The sequence below is a fragment of the Gopherus evgoodei genome, chromosome 5, assembly GCF_007399415.2.
Source record: "Gopherus evgoodei ecotype Sinaloan lineage chromosome 5, rGopEvg1_v1.p, whole genome shotgun sequence".
Classification (NCBI taxonomy): Eukaryota; Metazoa; Chordata; order Testudines; family Testudinidae; genus Gopherus; species Gopherus evgoodei.
Genome location: NC_044326.1, coordinates 121183178 through 121203822, shown reverse-complemented (window position 1 = coordinate 121203822; position 20645 = coordinate 121183178). Strand labels below are relative to the sequence as shown.

Here is a 20645-nt window from a genome sequence, read left to right as displayed (position 1 = left end):
TAAAAATATTTAAGAAATCACTTCTACCCTTCTATAAAAATGTACTAGAGTCTATACTGAAGCTCTAGAATATTGCAGCTAACATGAAGTAATATTGTAGTGCTTTGGGTGATTACTTTAGTGACTCTAGTCTGGTGGTTAGCACACTAGGTGGGAGACTCAAGTTCATATCCCTGCTCCAATAACTGTTTTACGCAGAGTGGAACAGCTTCAACAGAAAAGCTTGAGAAAGACCCATTCTAGAATATCCCACAGATCAGTGGTTAATGAACAATCCTGCTACTCTTATTAGTTCAAATCCCTGCTCTGCATCAGGCAAAAAGGAGAAATCGAAGCTGGGTATCCCGTTTTCCAGATGAGGTCATGTCTGTGTGTGGTTGGTGTTTGTTTGTTTGTTACTTTTGTTGTTTTTTTTAAAACCACCACTTCCCCCATTTCCTTCTGTTTTGTGAATGACTGACTGAATCCTCCTCCCTCCAAAAAACAAAAACAAACAACTTTTGGGACAAAACTATATGCAAATTTGTGAATAGTTTTGATCAACAAATTGTTTGGCAAACACAATATTTGCCCAGCTCTATTTAGTCCTATGCTACTGTGGTGCCGTAAATTGACTGAACTCAAACTTTTTTTAAATAAGAGGGAACATCCCACATTTTGAGACTAAGGTTTATTTTCCTCTCACATCATACCTGTGTGGTGCCATCTTCCTTGTACTGTTTAAAATACTTGTGTAAAACATGGGCAAGTTGTGAGGCTGTGATAGAAAATATTTGAATCTCACTATATTTAGAGCTTCCTGAACTATTTTTGTCACCATGAATGTGTAGTTAGTGTCCTGTAGGCTGAAGAACTTAGTTGTCTGCTGTATCACAGAGGCTATCATTGTTCATATGGTATGATTCAAAGTAAACTAATACAGGGTTTGTTATCAGATATGTATGTAAGAAGCAGGGCCGACTCCAGGCCACAGCACGCCAAGCACATGCTTGGGGCGGCATGCCACGGGGGCGCTCTGCCGGTTGCCAGGAGGGCGGCAGGCGGCTCCGGTGGACCTCCTGTAGGCATGCCTGCGGAGGGTCCGCTGGTCCTGCGGCTCTGGTGGAAGCCTGCGGGAGGTCCACCGAAGCCGTGGGACCAGCGAGTGGCAGAGCGCCCCCCGTAGTGTGCCGCCGTGCTTGGGGTGGCAAAATTTGCTAGAGCCGGCCCTTGTAAGAATGATGTATGAAAATTCTTATTTTCTAAATGGGAGTTACAGTCAACTTTTACTAAATTAAAAGGGAATTATAAAAACGTAATTTGTCTTTTTATTGTATAATTTTAAAGAGAAGAACTAGGAAAAAATGTTCTTCTAGAATACCTCTTAAAAATAAACCATATAATTGGGGAACTACCCTTCACCATAAAATCAGTAAAAGGTATCAAGGTTTTTTTTTTTCTTTTTCCAAAGTGTGATCGTAAGAAAGGGTTTCTCTTTGTAGCTATTCTGCAAGACAGCATAATGACCATATCTTTATGTAATTCCTATTTGTTATACACATCCACTTTTTTTTTCCTGCCAGCAAAATTAAAGTACTATTTTTGCATTAAGAAAATACACATAACCATCAATTGCATGAAATAAGAGTTTTTGCAGATCTATGGTATCTCACCAGCCTTTTTGATGCATTTGAATGATTATCAAAATTCAATTTCTCCCACCTTCTTTTTCTAATGCTTCAGCCCTTGGTTTATAATCCTGAAACATGCAGCTGTCTGTCAAATATTTGCTCTTGAGTGCACGGAGTGATGCACTGCATTCCAAGAATATTGCCTTTTTAATAAATTGCTTAAATCCTGATCAGCTTTTCCAAAGTAAGTTTGGAGAGTAGGGTTTTCTTTAAGAATTAGAAGAAAGAGGCATCTGCATCCTCATGGTGATAAGAAGATAGCTCCTAATTTTAAAAAATCTTTCTCCTGATGTCTTATGTTATACCCACAATCTTTCTGGCTACATGGGAGAAAGCTACCTTCTGCAGCCTGTCTAGACAGCTGCTGATGTCCCCGAAGTCACTTAAGTAGGGATAAAGTCCTGATCCAAAGCCCACTGAAATCATTGGGAGTCTTTCCATGACTTTATGTGACTCTGGATTGGGCCTCAGTATGCCACTTCCACAGTGCTGGTAGTCATTCCTTCACTGGGGATTGACAGCATAGGTGTGAGAATTATATCCCAGCCTTCCAAATAACTGAGTCCAGTAGATAGGCTAGAAGTCTTTCCCAAGAGTTGGTATTTTCTGAAATATAAATAAAAGGTATATACTGTACGCCTTTGGTCTATGTAAAGTTAAAGCAAGTGTGCCCACTTAACCATGATTCTTTTCAGAGCTCTGAACTTCATTTCCATCTGTACTACATTTACTAGAATCTCATGTATTTATTGATACTAAGGGCTTTGGTTTTATTACAATCAAAATGAAATTCACTGTAGAGTCTCCAATACAGCAGTTCTAAGTAAGACTTTAAAATGTGGTTGTTTAAAAATTTAAATGTCAAGATACTCATGTCTAGTAATTGTAGCAAGCTGAGATATTGAAATTCCCATTTTAGAACTATAAGTAACTTTGTGTTGAGAATGAGTCTCAGTCAAAATCCTTTAGCAAAGTACATGTATTGTTGGGAAAACATGTTAGCAAATATATAATTTAAACATATTGATGGGCGGATTCCATTCATGTACATGTCAATAGAACAGTCCAGTGCTAATGGCAGAACTGGTAGCACTGATTTGAGTTAAAGTTGCCCTGCAATTTGCATTGTAATTTGCTTATAATTTTGCCAAATGGTAACCATTTGAGCTGAAATTTTCCATGCTAGGTGTTGGCCTCTGGCTGATTTTCTTTCTGGAAAGTTTCAGCTAAATCAATTAAACAATTTCTGAGAAGATGAGATTAAAAATTCCTTGTTCTGCCTGAGGGTGGAAAAACCTCTCTTTAAACAGTCATCGAGAAGCTCTTGCTAGTCCTTGTTGTGGAGCAGGGACTTGAAATTTGACAAGGGGATTGCTTGTAGTGCCTTTTGCCAGTTCTGTAATGATGAAGCTAAGTTACAAGCACCTGAACTATCTTCAAAATGCACCATAGAAACCTTATTAGTTGGCAGCTAAATCCTGACTAAAAGATTACATCTCCACTGACCGTACTCCATCCTCTCTCAGCTCCTATGTGCCTATAACTGAGTATGCTCTAGCTCAGCTATGCAGGGACTGAGCTGGACTCTTCCTATAATTGCTGCTTCTGACAATAAGGGGACACTGGTGTCTAGCGCAGGAACTGAGAACTGCAAGACACACTCTCCTGTGTTCTCAATGCTCATCCCGCTGGCATCCAGGCAGCAAGGAGGAGAAGAAGAAAGCTGTTCAGCTGTCTTATTTGAATGTAAATGAGTGAAGAATAGTATCTGGGGGAAGAAGGCATTGTGGGGGAGAGAGGTAGGAGGACAGAGTGGGTGGGGAGCTGTGAGGTATATAGCTGAAAAATGAAGGGGGCAAAAAGTGGAGGCAGTGTAGAGGGGCAAGGAGGCAGAAACTTGGGCATGGGTGGCAAGTAGTGGTGGATGAGATGAGAGAGATGGGACAAGCTGGGGCACAGAGGGAGAACAGTTTATAGCCACTACTGCACACTCCCCTTCAGAACCTGAAATTGAACCCAGGAGCCTGGAGTCTCAGCGCTACTCTGCTGCCAGCAAGTAGCAGTGAAACCCATTCCAGCACTTCTAGTGGCTGGTCCATATATAGGATAACTCTCCTTCTCTGACCAGTTGCTCCATTAATTCAAGTGACAAATGGTTGTGCTATGGATCTAAAGGTCTGAACCCTGATGATGACCGTGTGTGTGGGAGGGGGGGTGGTTAATATTTTATCACATAATAGAATTTGTTTGTTCCGTATTTTTTTATTGTACTTTTTAATGTCATTTTCTAATTTGTTAAACTTGCAAAATAAAATTCCCAAGAGTAGAAAATTCCAGAATGAAGATTGCCCGTGCACCCTTAATTCAGCTCTTTTGTGCATGTGCACTATGGGATAGTCTTTAGTTAAATGATGACCTATTTTTTTCCTGATAGAGGACCCGTACCTCATTCTCTGCACAAGACAGACTGTGCTATGGGAATGAATCAGAGCTTTGCAGTGAAGGAGGCTGTTGTCTGTAGGACACCTGCTTCACTAGTTGCAGAAGTTGGAAGGTGTAAAGTGAACGAAGCAAGGGACTGCAGGAAGCAAAAGGATGGTCTCATGGTTAAGGCAGTGAAATGCTGTCCTGGAGAACTGGATTTTGTCCCTGCATGATGCTGAGCCAGTCTTATAAACTAGTTTTTCACAGGTGGCTATTCTGTTCCTCGTTTTCTGGGTACCCAACTTGACACATGGAGTCTGATTTGGAGGAGTGCTGAGCATTCAGAACTGCAACTTGGGTCAACCCAAGCTCTACTGTGAAAATAGGAATGGCTATAAAATGCTAACGATGAAATTTAATAATCCTGTACTCGGTGTGGAGTTTGGATGGTGGCCAGTTAGCAATGCATGGAGCTATACACTGAATGATGGCGATTAAAAGAAATGTCTTTAAGAGAGCACCATCCATTCTGTAAGTGGAATGAGGCAGGCATCCTGTGGAAGACATAGTATGTGATCATGTAATTACGTTATATCATAACATATACGCACAAGGGGAGCAAATTAAAGTTGCCTGGGCAACCTTAACTTAAAGTTAAGTTTTCCTAACTTTAGAGTGCTTGGCTTTGCAATGTTAAAAATATTTAAAATTTGGCCAGAATTTTTTTCGGAGAGGGCATGTGTGCGTGTTTATGAATATACATGTAAAAATATGTACAATGTTGAGTTACATACCAGAGAACACATTGTTCTTGATGTGTAATAAAACACTGTAGACTAGATACTATTACCGTATCCATAGTGTTGGTTGAGTGTGTTTTCAATGGTTTAAGTATAAACGCCTATGAGGTTATCAAGATGCATTTTCAACCTTGGGTATTCATAAGAGAAAAGGCTAAGCTTGAAAATTGAACTGTGCTGATATATATCAGAATTTGTATCAGTAGTATCTTAAATCAGTAGGTACTCCTTTATGTGCTTGTTAATGGATTAAAAATCATCTGCAAGTTTAATAATCAGTAGAGCGCACATTGTAGTTTGACTTTTGCTCTTGTCACAGAACTGTATTGAGGCAAGTAGCATACTTCTCTTTTCTTTCTTCTTGATTATTTCTATGAGGGAAATGTATGTCCTGCTTAGTCTGTTAATGTTGCAAGGATTGCTGCATTAACTAAAGATATAAAGCATTTCCCAGCAGCCCAACAAATGGAAGGGAAATTGATTTTTCTATTAAAGTTCCAAATGCCCCATGCTCTTTATAATTATTCCCAAATGAATATTATGTAATTCTCAAAGAATTTATTATGGCAAGCATATGCTCTGTAAAGACAGTCAGTGTTGAGGCTAGAGATTGCTTTACCTTGGGTTGAAAGACAGGGCTAGTCTAATGGATTTTACTTAACGTTAATATAGGTTTCAGAGTGGTAGCCATGTTAGTCTGTATCAGCAAAAACAACGAAGAGTACTTGTGGCACCTTAGAGACTAACAAATTTATTTGGGCATAAATGGGTTCTAGCCCACGAAGGTTAATATAGTAATTCGTAGTTTTAAAAAGATTTTCACTTACATTTCTAAAGCCAGATTATGCCTCAGACTTCTTTTCTCCTTCAGGCTGGGAAGGAGACATGAGAAAAAGGATGTTTTGCCTACCTAGTAGTGTTTTCTTAATTGCCACATATAACACTGCATAGAATTGTTTCCAAGTGTGTTCATTTTAGACCTAAAAATGCCTCCATGAGACAGCACAAGAGTTGCTTTCGCACAAAATAGAAATTGCCCAGTAGAAGAGCAATTCCCAGAGGCCCACAAAATCATCATCGCTCTTCACTGAAAGACTGGATTAGAGGGGGTGAGGAGTGCTAAGGTTTTATATTAAGCATGTTGAAGTCTTTTAGGCCTAAAAGTGGACTACCTTTAACATTTTGGTTCTTTTGAAAGTTGATTCTTCAGATTCCTGTTGTGGAATTACTCATTTTTCCAACTTATTGTTTTCGTATGCAGGGAATTGCATATTTCTGTAAGTAGTTTCATTGTTTGTTCTCCTGCAGCAAGAACTGTTTAGAAAAAATGGAAATCTAGTATTTCATTATTGGAAAAGTGTTGAGGCCATTTTTGTTCCTGCCTGTCTTGACTGTTCCTTAAGGTGCATTTAAAATTTAATTAGTTAATTTATTAAATTAAAATGGAGGAAAACACCGGTATTTCACACAATTTGAGAGCTGTGTGAAGTGTGATATCTTAAAGGGACCTGAGTTTTTGTGAAAAGCACAGGACTGCATCTTAGGGCTTGTCTAGATGGTCACGTGCACATGCTAGCAGGGTGTGATTTCTAAAGCACACCAATGTGTGTGCATGAACTGGCCCATGTAGACTCTGCTGGCGTGCTCTGAAAGTTGCCTCTTACACATTAGCATAATGCTGTAATGTTAATGCACATTAGAACTTTCAGTGCGCACAGCGGGATCTACACAGCCCAGTTGGTATGCTTTAGAAATCATACTCCACTAGCGTGCATTGCTGTGCTGTATCGACATTCCCGTAGCTGTACGAATTGTGGGCAGAAGCTGGCTTGCAGCTAGTATTGGTGAGGGTTTTTTTGTTTCAGGGATGAGATCAGGAGTATCCTGCTGCTAAATTCAGGTGTCTCTGTGAAAGTTAATGAAAGCTGAGGCTATTTCCTCTGCTTTTGTTGGTAAACAATTGTATGCTGCATGGCACATTGCAGAGATTGTGATGGTCGATGCTTATTTCCTCAAAGGGAATGTTGGCAGTTCTGCTTGCTTGTTCAAATTTTGTTTCCAATTTTTGAATTGGCGGCCTAATTCGGTAGAGTGTTCTGTTCTCTGCTGTAAAGATTTTTAGCTCTTCACTTGATTGGGTTTTCTTGTGGTGCATTTCTAAATGTGCAATGTTTTCCAAATATATATAAACGTTTTTGTCCATCTCTTCTTGTCTGTCTGAAACAAAGCCAATTACTCTGCCTATGAGAATGTTAGAAGTTTTTCAGAAGACTGCTGGTGTTACTTCCCCATTATCATTCATTGGCAGATGGTCTTCCTAATTCTATGAAATGCTTGGAGCATATGTTTGTTTCAGTGATTTAACCTCAGTGATGTGGTATAAGGGTTTCTGAGAAGTTGACCATGATAAAAGAACAGAACAGTAGTTGGAGATGAGGGAAGGAAGGATTTTACACACATTATAAGTGCAGGGTTCCCTTATCCCTAAACTATAATTTCCATATGTTAATTTAGGGTCTGATCAAGCTCCCACTGAAATTAATCAATTTTATTGACTTCATTGGGAGTTGGATCGTGCCCTTAGTTAAGAGTTGATACCATGATTATTGTCAAGTAGTTCAGTACATAACAGAACTGAGTCATGTTATTATTTTAGAAACTAAAAGTAGAACAGAAAATGGAAGTGGCTAAAACAGCCTGATTTTTGCATTCCTCTTGCATTGGAAACTCTCATTAGCTTTAATGGGAGTTTTGAGTGCACTAGAAATGGCAGATCAGGCCCTAAGAAGTCTTAAGCAATTCATCCTGGATAACTACCATTGGGTAAATAGGGAGTTATATTTTAGCTCTTCACACCTGTTGAAGAGTTACCCAACAGTTTTCACAACTTATTATCCTAATATTTTAGTGCTTTGTATGTCTGACAAGGAGTGATATTAGACAAGCTCAAACACTGTCATCCTTCATCTGATGAATACTAACAAAACATTATAAAAAGCTACCGTAATAAAACTGAGTAATTGATAGGCTTCTTGATTGATAGTTTCATTTAAGCAGTATTGTAATGAAACAGTGTAACTCATATTTCTTAATCGTTTTTAGTACCTCAGGATATAGGATTGCTTTTTCAGGGTCCATTGATTGGAAATGCAGTCTGCTAATGCATTTGAGTTGTCAGGAGAAGGCTCAGAATCAGAACTGAAGTAGCAGTAGGAACATTATTTTCCATTATGGTTTTAAAACAAGGCTAGAGATGACACCATTGTTCAGGTAACTGGAACATTTAAACTAGAGTCTTAATTTCAGTGTGTTTTGAATGATCTCTTTGCAGTCTTTTTAGTACCCAATAGAATGAGGAGTGGAACAACTGTGCTTCAGGAGTCCTTAAGATAAACAGATTGGCTATGTACAAAATGTACCATTTAAAGTGACTATCAAACAAGCCTATACCCTCGTAATGGTGCTTGTTCTATTGAATTCTCTTACCAGAGAAGCAGCTTCATAAGGAGTCAGACACAGCTTGGTATTATGCTTTTCTAGATCCTTGTATCTTTTGTAAGCTAATTGTTGAAGTATTCTGCCATCTCTCTGGATCTTACCTCTCCCCTTCACTCATAGAAACTACCCTGAAATACCCCGGTGTTTTTCCTTAACCCGATAAAAGTAATATTCTTTGTTAAATGGTCCTGAAGTGTAGATGTTTCCATTTTATTCATTCATATAATATAGATGCAATATATGCCTTCCATTGGCATCAGACATGTATGCTTATGTATATACATACATATATCTGGTGCCAATTGAAAGACTCCCTTTGACTTAAACAAGAGAAGTTGGGCCAATAATGAGTGCTTTGGAAAATCTCACCCTATCTGCGTGTATAAAATAGATGGGAACTGTCTTTCTTTTTTATCAAGATTGGTGTTTCTTCATACCTTGTTTAGACAAAAGACAGCCTGTCTTTTGGCATGGTAAAGAAGCATAAAACTCTTCTGACATTTCTATTTGAAGTGTTAATTCTCTTGGAGGACATGCTAACTGAGACTGATTGACGCTAATTACAGTTGCATCATGGTTAAACTTAAACTTTCAAGACTGTGCTCTGAATAATATTAGTATTTTTCCTATATTTTATTCAGTATTACTTCCAACTGAAGACTTAAACTTGAAAGATTCACTAATGTTTTCTATAACTGAAAATGTTTTCTCAATAAAAAATTGACTTGATATAATTACTATTTGCATATACTAATTGAAATAAATTTGCTTATGTAAATCAGAATACTTCTTAGCATATAAGATACTTTTAATAGCCATGTAATTTTGTGAAATTTTATCTTTCTTTAAATTAGATCTTGTTTTCTAATTTGCATATGCCTAACATGCAAATTAGGAATATTCCACTATTTTACTTGGTTTTAATGACTAAACTTCCTTTCAAGTTATACAAGTGGAAGAGTTGCATGGTCTTTCATATTTGGCAAACAGAATTCTGTTTTATGAGCCTTTACAAAATAAACAACAAGCTTCCTTTGAATCAATCTCAATGTTCTTTAATGACATGAGGTTAAAATGCAGTTCAACAGCCAATCCATGACAGCTCCATTCGCTGTCTCGAAGAGACAGTCCACACACACAGTTAGAGGCTGTAAACTCAGTAGAATCCATGAGCTATAAATCCTCTTAGCCAAGTGGTCGTGCTAATTAAAAGCCAGAAATTTTGTAAGCTTAAAATAAGAGCAGGAAAAATAAAGTTATAAAATGTGGAAAGCATTAACAAAATTTAGAGGCGCATATGAGTGGCAGGCAAAACCTACAAAACTGTGGGCTGGCTGACTGTCTAACTAATATAAATTGTTCTATTCCTGTTTTGGTACAGTATATAGTGGCTCTTACCCAGCTTCATGTTCACTAGATCATATTTACTGTTCAGAAATTGTGGGAAGTTAAACTGGGAGAAAGACCTTGATGAATTAAAACTTTGTATAGTTAATGATTATCAGTCCCCTGTTAATTCTTTCTTCCTCAATTCTGTTTTTTATGGGCTTGTTTGACATTTTTGGCAATCTTGTTAATTAAGCAGAATTTATCCCTGATTAATGTAGTGTGAGCGGCTCCTGAAGTACTATAAATAATATGCTGATTAATTGCTGTATCCAGACTCAGTCATCCCTCAGCCTACTTCTTAGGTGGGTTGTGCTGGTTGGATGTTATGTCCCATTTTCATCCACATTTGTACTCCTCCACTGTGGAAAAAAATTGCCTTTCAGGCCCCTGTCCCGTTCCTCCACCCCCATGAAAAAGATTATAGGAAAGGTTTCTTCAAGTGGCCTGTTTTCTGTTGGAGTTAGACTATCAGAAAATCTGGATAGAGAATCCATTTTGAAACTGTAAAAAGAAAAATTCCAAAGCTTCTGTAGAATACAACAAAGTAATTTAAAGGGCAAACCATTAATTTGAAATCCAAGTAATTTTTAATACAGTGAATTTCAGGCATTATTCCTGTTCTGAGGTCCCCCTCCCCTTGCGAAGGAGGTTAACAATAATAACTTTGTCCTATTTATATAAGTTTTCTCTCTCCTCCTTCTGGCAAAAGGCAGCAAAAATAAAAAGGAAAACATAATGATTGTACTTTAGCCAATACATCACTGTCTTCCCCTCGTACAAACTAAATACACTGAACAAAATAGATACTTTATCTTAATCTTATTTACAGTAATTTTGAATTTTAGTTGTAAGTGTAGTAGGGATAGCACTTACAGACAGAAGTATCCTATCGAATTTGACTGTGTCCCATTAAGTATCAGAACCAACCCTGTAGTAATGAACTAAAAATAACATATATTAATAATTTAGAACAAAAATAGACCTTACCTGAATGACTTTGACTTTAATCATATTAACTTAAGATGGAAAAGGCAGGGAGGAGAGTATTGGAGAAATGCAGTGAGAATTTGCTTGATATTAAAATTAACTGGCCGTAATTTGTTCCCCTGCCATGTTCTTTCTATGATGATATGGTCCCTTTGTTTTGTTTACAAATGTTCAGAGAAAACTAGTTTTCAGCCGATAGACTTGAGTATGTTCTTGAGAATTGTAACTTGTGTATGCAACTGTTTGCAGCAAGGATTACGTGTATTTCAAATGTCGTTGGGAAGCTGCTTGACACTTCAGGGATACCAGGCCCTGGCTCAAAAGCACTAGGATGAACCAGACAAGAATCTGACAGTATGCTTTGCAATGTGCTAGGATTATGCATAAATTAGGACCTGATCCAGTACTGAGAAACACCTAGTACTGGAATTTTTTATGGGAACAAGGGTCTGCCTGTACAAATGTCAGAGCAGGATCAGGGCCTTGGCATCACAGATGATGGTGATGGCAGAAAATTGAAGACCACACCATCCACTTGGGCTCCTGGTCTGTGTGGGCACAAATGCCTGCCCAGGTAGAGCTCATTAATGGATCAGAGGGCTGGTCTACGCTACGGAGGAAAATTGATCTTAGATACGCAACTTCAGCTAAGTGAATAACGTAGCTGAAGTCGAATATCTAAGATCGGATTACTCACCAGTCCTCACCACGCGGGATCAATGTACGTGGCTCCCCTTGTCAATTCTGCAACTCTGTTGGGGTTGGTGGAGTTCTGGAATCGATATAAGCGCGCTCGGGGATCGATATATCGCGTCTAGATGAGACGCTATATATCTATCCCCGAGCAATCGATTTTAACCCGCCGATAAGGCGGGTAGTCTAGACATGGAGTTTGGTGTATTCTATGTCTGATAGGCCATAGCTTACAACAGCAGGGGACCAGGCCCCCAGAACTCTAGCATAGTACCCTTTATATGAGCTGGAAAGGGATTTGACATCTTTCACATGAAGGGCCACGCACATATATGCACTTTGCAAATATGAGATCAAATGTAAATTCTGTACACCCAGTCAAAATCTGACTGGGAGTCTGATTTGTCTAGGAACAATGCCTCACTTAAAGCCTGCTCTTTTGAGAGAGGCAAAGATTTAGAAATTTTAAAAGGTCCATTTTCTGGTTTGTTTTTTGCAATCTCTCCTTGAGCTGTCTCCTTTTCCCAAAGGATTCAAAGCCGTGATGTTGACTTCGGGCCATCCTCTTGTTACAAGTGCCACTCATCTGAGTGGGAAATGAATCAGTACCATGAGCTAAGGAGTTTACCATTTTACTCACATGTTGACTACTCTCCAGTGCAAAGAGAGGGTTTATAGGCTGGCCTGATAGGATTATCTGTGTTTAAATCATAAATTTAATATTAGTTTGAGAGTTAAGAACATCATTTTGATAGCAACAAGTCATATTAAACTCCTGAAAACCACCATTGGCTAGACATGGAATAGCTTCAAGGAGGTTTTTTTTTTTTTTTTTACTAACCAAATAATCTTCTTCTGTACTAACAAGCATTAATATACTTGTCTTGGGTAACTCAAGAGTATGTAAAAATGAATTGTTAGTGAGGTTTTTTATTGGTAGTGGTATTTCCCTACCGTTTTAGCTGGATATTTGTACTGATGTGCAAAATGTGATGGTTGATACCAAAGAAGCTAAATCTTCCTACAGTTTGTTTGTTTGTTTGTTTGTTTGTTTTTGGCAGTTTTTATGCTTGTAATGTAAAAAGCTTGGTAATTCTCAAGATAACTTGTATAAACATTCTTATATGGGCTTTTAAAATACCTTGGTGTAGTATTGCTTTTCATATTTGATCTTTGTTACCTTTAGTTTGGATCAGTTTAAAACAACTTCAATGGGCAGCATGCAGTGGGAGCTAATCTAAATCATACTGAAATCAGTGGCATAATTTCATTGACAGCTGGATCAGGTCACAGCCTTGCAGACATTTATTCATGTGCTTAAGTGTCCACATATGAATAGCCTACATATGTCAAATGATGTACATATGTAAAGGCAAGTCTACACATAAGCACTGGTGCAGTTGTAGTGCTTCAGTGAAGATGCAATCTATGGTGATGGGAGGGTTTCTCCCACCAGCATAGGTACTTCACCTCCATAAGAGACAGTAGCTATGTTGAGCAGGAGAAGCTCTCCAATCGACATAGTGTCAACACAAAGTGCTAGGTCGGCATAACTGCATCACCAAATTTATACTGTAACCTGGTCTAATAATCTGCAGAAACAGGACCATAGGCATTTATGTTTTTGACTGGTGGTGTTTTGATCTCAGCTTTTTTTTTTTTTTTTAACTCTTTGTAGACTTAGACATGAAACTGTTTCTTGCTAAGAAACAACTGTTAGGGAGGTATTTCCTCCACCCCTGTTTTCAGTAACAGATGTACCAATATAAATAAAAACTTAAAATGTGGGCAAAATATCCCATCGTATCCATGACCAGTGAAAGCCATTACTTCACTTTAGAATCTGTTCTAAACTTATAAACCAGTGCCATCCAATATTTTGAGATAGATAGGATGGAGTAATACATGGTGTACAAAGTCTCACAGAAAACAAACAAATCACATTAATAGCACTAGATCAACATGTAAAGCAATTAATAAAAATTTCTGTTTGATACTGTGTCTATTTATATGACTTTGTTATGCACACAAATGTCTTCCCCTTCTCCTTTTCATGCATGATAAAGATGAATGATCTAGAAAGGCATTAGAGACATTCAACAGTAAAGTACAGATAAAACAGCTAAAAACAAACACAGAATCTTTGAAAATCTGCCTTGCTCTTATCTGGAGAAAAACAAGCAAAAACCATAATCTTTGAGTCTCTTTTTCTTTTGAACAAGAATAGAACCGTAAGAGTTGAACTGGGAGTCATTTTTGGCCACAGTCTTCTGTTACCATTGTTCCTTTCCCCACTGCTTCTGATTGTGGATGAAATGGCTTTGCCTTATCAACCCAGACAAAGAAAGGAAGGCAGGGGAGAATCTCATTTCTTGGAAAGCTTGCTTCGCATCACTTCAGAAGAGAGTTGTATAGTCGGGACATTTCTCTCTAGTGGAACCATGTACATTTTGAGCGAAAAGTCCTTTCACTTGCTTCAAGAATTGTCACATTACGTAAATTTACTTCCCTGGTTTTTGAAGAGTTTTTTTAATTTTCAGGAGATTCGGCACACTTGTCCCAAATATGAGACAGTTGGGGAGCTAAATATAGATTCAGACACCCCTAGGAAACTAGAGCAAAGATGGAACCCTCAGTTTGGAGGGCCAAATACTCCAAAGGTGCTAGCAGAACAGAATCCTGCAAAATAGCTGGCACTTACAGAACAGTTCCTCTCCTGTTTTTGCCATCACTGAATGCTGTGCTACTGGCAAGCAGCAAAGGCAAATCAGGTGACATTATTGGCTACTGGGCTAAAGGTTATGTCTACACTGCAATAAGAGGCCCACAGCATGGTCATGCTGGCCTGGATCAGTTAACTTGGGCTTGGGCTGTGATACTAAAAATTGCATAATAGACATTCAAGCCTGGTCTGAAGCCTGCGCTCTAAAAGTGGGCAAAGGGAATGGGTCTCAGAGCTCCAGCCCAAGCCCGAAAACCTACACTACGATTTTTAGCCCTTCAGGCCTGAGCCCATGGACCTGGGCTCTGAGGCTCAGTGCTGTGGGGTTTTATTGCAGTAAGTGATCTGTTGGAATGGATTTCTGCTAGGTGCATTGATTTACTGCTCTGTAAACTCTGGTATACTCACTCTTGTTTAAAGACTGGTGAACAAGACACTTTGCATGTGTCATGGTATAATCCCCACTCTGAACCTTAGTGTCCAAAAGATGAGGTACCAGCATGAATTCCTCTAAGCTCAATTACCAGCTTAGTACTTGTAGCGCTGCCACCATCCAGGAATTCCAGTGCCTGGTACACTCTGGTGCCCCCAAAAACCTTGCCTGGGGACTCCCAAGACTCAGACCCTTTGGATCTTAACACAAGGAAAGTAGTAAACCCTTTCCCTCTCCATTGCCTCTCCCAGGCTTCCCCTCCCTGGGTTACCCTGGAAGATCACTGTGATTCAAACTCCTTGAACCTTAAAACAGAGAGGAAAATCCACCTTCCCCCCCTTCTTCTCTTTCCCCCTCCCAGATTCTCCCTGAGAGAGAAAATAATCCTAACACAGAGAGAAAATTAACCTTTCTCTCCCCCTTCCCTCCTTTCTCCCCACCAATTCCCTGGTGGATCCAGACCCAGTCCCTTGGGGTCTCAACAGAATAAAAAAAGAATCAGGTTCTTAAACAAGAAAAGCTTTTAATTAAAGAAAGAAAAAACAGTAAAAATTATCTTTGTAAATTTAAGATGGAATATGTTACAGGGTCTTTCAGCTATAGACACTAGGACTACTCTTCCAGCCTAAGTATACCAAGTACAAATTAAAATCCTTTCAGCAAAATACAAATTTGAACTTCTTCCAGCCAAATACACATTTGCAAATAAAGAAAACAAACGTAAGCCTAACTTGCCTTATCTACCTAGTACTCACTAGTCTGGACATATAAGAGACTGTATCAAAGAGATTGGAGAGAAACCTGGTTGCACGTCTGGTCACTCTCAGAACCCAGAGAGAACAACCACCAAAAACTAACAGCACTCACAAAAATTTCCCTCCCTCAAGATTTGAAAGTATCCTGTCCCCTGATTGGTCCTCTGGTTAGGTGACAGCCAGGCTCACTGAACTTGTTAACCCTTTACAGTTAAGAGACATGAAGTACTTCTGTTCTATTAACCCTTAACTATCTGTTTATGACAGCATGTTACACTATGAAATAAAATACTTGACCATGAATATACTGCCAAATACTAGCATATTTTTCCAGGTGGATTTGTGAAAGAAAATCTGATGTAATCTCGTGATGGGAATGTAGTAATAAAGATCATATTAGTCTTAGACCATAATTTGGAAATTAAAGTAGCTTTTAGGAGGGTGAGACACTTTATGGTGACCTCTTTAAATGAAAAAAGTAAATTACAGATTTCTAAAGGCATTAAAGTTTTTTCATTATCCTGGGATAAGGACATAGTTTCTTTTTTTTCAGGTTGGAAAGCAAGTAGTGCGTATTGTGACAGAAATAAAGCTTAATGTAACCCATTACTTAATTCTTAGTGCTGGAGAGAACTCATAAGTAATGAGCATAACAGCACAGCTGATGGAAAATTCTGCATAGTTTGTAAGAGTTCTATTCAGTTATCACGTTGTTCCGTACACCACAACCAATGGGTTTATGTATAAAAACTTGAAGAGTAAACAAATGAAGAGTTAGAATATAGATTTTTAAGTTCCTGAATCAAAACTTCATTCCAGTCATAATCAAAAACTTGAGGAAGCCAAGATCCATCTCCAAATGTTGTCACTGACTCTTACATCTCTATTATGAGCTGAATAAAGTTTGCAGTCCATCAGAGCACTGAAGTGTGCGCTTAACTTGAAGAATGTGAGTAGTATCATCAAAGTAAATGGATTTTTTGCTTAAAGTTCAATATGCACCTGGGTATTCTGCTGGATTAGGGGCAGGGTCCAAGCACTCCTAAACTCTGGAAACAGATCTGGATGCCAGCTTTGTGGCTCAGGCTCTAGGCTTGCCAACAGTCTAATCACACAAACCCAAACACCCTTGCCCTGCTCCCTCCCTCCATCGCCCCCTCCCTCGGTTGCATGCTGTCCCTCACCCACACTCAATATTTGTGTTGATGTCAGGGAGGGGGTGGGGGCTCTGGCTGGGGGTGAGGAGTTTGGAATGTGGGAGGGGGCTCTGCGCTGAGCCTGGGGCAGGGGGTTGGGGAACAGGAGGGGTGCAAGCTCTGAGAGGGAGTTTGGGTGCTGGAGGGGGGACAGGGCTGGGGAAGGGGGTTGGGATGCAGGAAGAGGTGCAGGTGCAGGCTCCGGGAGGGGGGCTCAGTGCTGAGGCAGGGTATTGGGGTACAGGAGAGGGTGAATGTTGCAGGCTCTGGCCAGGTTGCGCTTACCTTGGGCTGTTCCAGTGTACAGCACAGCGGGTCTAAGGCAGACTGCGTGCCTGCCTGCCTTGGCACTGCGCCACTCCCAGAAGTGGCTGGCACATCCCTGCAGCTTTGGGGCGGGGGGGAGGGGTTGGGATGCCCAACCGCCAGCTCCACAGCTCCCATTGGCCGGGAAGTGCACACAATGGGAGCTGCAGTGCCAGAGCCTGCCTTAGCCCCTCTATGCTGCTGACCGGGAGCTGACTGAAGTAAGCAGGGCCAGGAGGCTCTGCGCTCTGCCCCTACCTACAGGCACTGCCCCCGCAGTTCCCGGCCAATGGGAGCTGCAGAGTTGGGGCAGGGGCAGTTTGTGGATGGACACAAACACAGGGCCACAGGGATGTGGTGACTGGGAGCAGTGTGGGACTACAGCAGGCAGAAACTCTGCCTTAGCCACACTTCACTGCTGGACTTTTAGTGCCTATAATCTCCTGGTTTGGCTTCAGTAGCCTCTGGGATATAAAATCTGATTACAGGAGACTCCTGGAAAAACTAGGAGGGTTGGCAACCCTATCAGGCTCCTCTATGATTGTGACTGTATCACACAAGTTAAAGGGAATTGACAGTTAAAGCTGGAACTTGGCAAAATTCTCAAGTCCATGGAGGGAACCTTGACTCTGGTATTCAACTTCTTATGTGTGCATGGAACTCCCGTTAACAGCATGTGAGAGGAACAGAATGTCAGTTGTGGGGATCTGAAAGGAAATTTTTCTCCTCTTTTCCTATCTCTAATTATGCATGACAAGAGTGCCAATGAATGAATGCTTTCCGTGTTTCTTGTACTACCGGGGCACAAAGCTTAAGTCCTTAATGTTACTACACAATCCAACTCTTTCTATGCTGATGCATGATTGTCTGTCTGTTGGTTTAGTGAACGATGGACAAACTAGAATATTTCTCAAACCTCCCTGACCTTAAACATTCAGGTAAAATAGGGATTACTCATAATCTTGGAGTTTGGCTTGACAAAAACAAAACAAGATGGAAGATTTTGCAGAGCTAAAACTCATTCCAGTTTTTGCCCAGCTCTCATTTCTGCCAGGTCCTTAAGCATAAAGTAATTTTAAAAATTTGGTCAGTAGGGCAGTTAGAAAGCATCTGTGAAGGGTTTGAGGGATTTTCCTGACTATTATGGACATTTTTTTTTATTATTGTGATGTTTGTTTCCATACTGGCTTACATCTAAGGCAGGCTGCTAAAATGTTGCTAACTCTAAGTGACATAAGCTATGCTCAGGAAGAAATCACCTTATCAAAGAACCAGCCAAAGATCCTTTTGTTTTTAGACTTACTTTATTTAGATTGCTGTGGTAGGTATACAGTATTAAGAACAAAACCATGCTTTTGGTTCTATGCCAAACAAAAGACCCTCCAACCTCTCTCCCACTGTATTTTACTATCCTTTCAGTCTATTCAACTTTGTCTGCAAAAAGCTAATATGATCATATAGTCACATGACTGCAAGAGCTGGAGCATTAAAATAAACATGAAATGTAGCAAGTCTCATAATAGTATCATGAGATGGCAACACTGACAATTGATAAAAGTTTTCCTTCAGGCACACGTGCGGGTCCCGCTGAAGTCATCAGGAGTTGCGCACATGTTTTTACAGTAGTCTAACTGCATTGACTTTGGTGGGGTTAATCCTAATTTACAGTAGTGTGACAGCAAACTTAGGCCAATTTGTTTTTAAGAAGTGCCCTAAATTCAGTTGTGTTAGTTGTACATTGCAGTTGCTTATGCACACAGTTCAACTTGGAAGATTAACACCCCACTGTCATAATTCATATTGTTCCTTTGTTTGGCCAAAGCCAGTATTCAGTAAGGCTGAATTGACAGCGACAGACATATCTGCAAAAGAGAAAAATCTTTTTTTAAATATGAAAACTCATATTGTAAAAACCTCAATTGCAAAAAGATCCGAACACTACACAACTTGCTTATGAACTGGGACAGCTCAGTCAGTCATATATAATTGATATATTTTTAGATCCAATATAATTACTTTTCTTCAAAGTAATGTTAACATCCCTGAATGCAACACTAAGTGAAGCCCAAGATTTATGCTCAAGGTTACTACAGTGTTTTCCAAATAATAATCTCTATTCATTTGCATTGTTGAAAAAGCTGTACAAATATTAAGGGCTAGGTTCTGCATAGCCTTTAGTAAGGGGTGTATAGTAGAAGGAGCAGCTACTGTTCTCTCCCTTGACTTGGAACAATTAGAATAAGGACCAGGCAGATTTGCAGTCTCTGTCCTCAGAGCAACAGGTAGCAGCTGCTTCCTCCCTGAAAGTGGGTGGGAAAGAGTGAAGGGTAGCAGGATGGGTGGAGCCTGTAGGCCACCTACCCAGGCTAGAGTGGGAGGGGGAATATACTGTCTGAGTGTATGTGGTGATGTGCAAGCTCCCCCATGCATATCAGAGAATCAATCCTAGGATGCATCCTGTCTCTCTAAGAATGTTTCCATCCTTTCCCTGAAGTGCAGGTCCAGGCTGGTCCAAAATGCCACGATCTAGCTCTAATTAGTAATGTAATTCTCGCATTACCACTCACAGGTAGGTAGTGTTATCCTTATTTTATACATGGGGAAATAGGGGGGAGATTGGATGATGGATTAGAACTGAGATATTTATGGCTACTACTCTTGTGTTGGGTGTTCTCTGTTCTACGTCACCTTGATGTTTGTGTGCAGCCTTTTGTAAAGAGTGATATGGAATGATGATATATATTGCACATATCTTATAAAACATACATGCATGTATTTACACTTGAATTAATGTGGATCAAAAAGGACATCAGCTAAATAGTGGATTGTATATTCATTTTTGCTTTTTTCACGTCGGTTGGTTTAGGAGTGGGATAAATGTTGCAGTATAGTTAAGTGCAATTGCAGACACCCCCATAGTATAAGTTAAAAAAATATAGTATCTTTAAAAGTACTGTGGAGTACGGTGTGTTATAAAACTCATTTACATTAAGCCATCCTAGTGTCTCATCACTTAACTCCAGCTCCCAAATAGGTTTGCTTTATAGAAGCAAAGACACGGTGCAAGAGGAGAAGGGAGGCATAATGGGGGATAGAGAGAGAAAAGAATTATCACTTAAAATAAATAAAAGGAAGCCCACCACAGACATTATAATACTTTTATAGGCAAACTTTTTTTCTAGACGAGTTAGGGGCATAGTGTGTGCATTTATGGAGAAGAGTTTTGATGGGAAATTAGCTGAAGGGTATGGACTGCTCAACTCAAAATCTTCACATTTTTTGTTTTTTGAATCAAGTAATGGATGCTATTTACAGATTTCCCCCCCGCCACACACTAACCTGCATGAACCTGTAAATTGCACACAACAAAAATGTTTTTTGTTTCCCTCTGTATCCTGGATAGTTGTTGAGTTAGCCGCCTAACCAAGAGATGACTCAAAACTAACCTGCAGAGTTGGCATCTTCTTTCAGAGTTTAGTTTTTATTCTGTTTTCAGTAGGGAACAAATTCCAGATACCAAGCACACATATTTGCACATATGGTGTCCACCTGGTTTAGTGAGGTCTCCCTTTTGCTAATTCCTTGCTGAGATCATACTAAATTTACCAAAGATCTCAAAATAGAGCTGTAAGAATCAGTGTATATTTAAATACTGGTGTAAATATGCAGTTACCCATTCAATAAATTGTATTCTCCTGTTTTGAAACCAGAAATAAAATAGCAATTGCTGTTGTTTATAATCAAGTATCAGAGGGATAGCCGTGTTAGTCTG

The 20645-nt window shown here is 39.6% G+C and overlaps 1 protein-coding gene across 1 annotated transcript in view; it reads left to right on the top strand.

Annotated features, from left to right (window-relative positions):
* The window catches only part of GRID2 (glutamate ionotropic receptor delta type subunit 2), a 1091344-nt gene that overhangs the window by 59660 nt on the left and 1011039 nt on the right, over positions 1-20645 (top strand). The gene's annotated exons all lie outside the window — the stretch shown is intronic.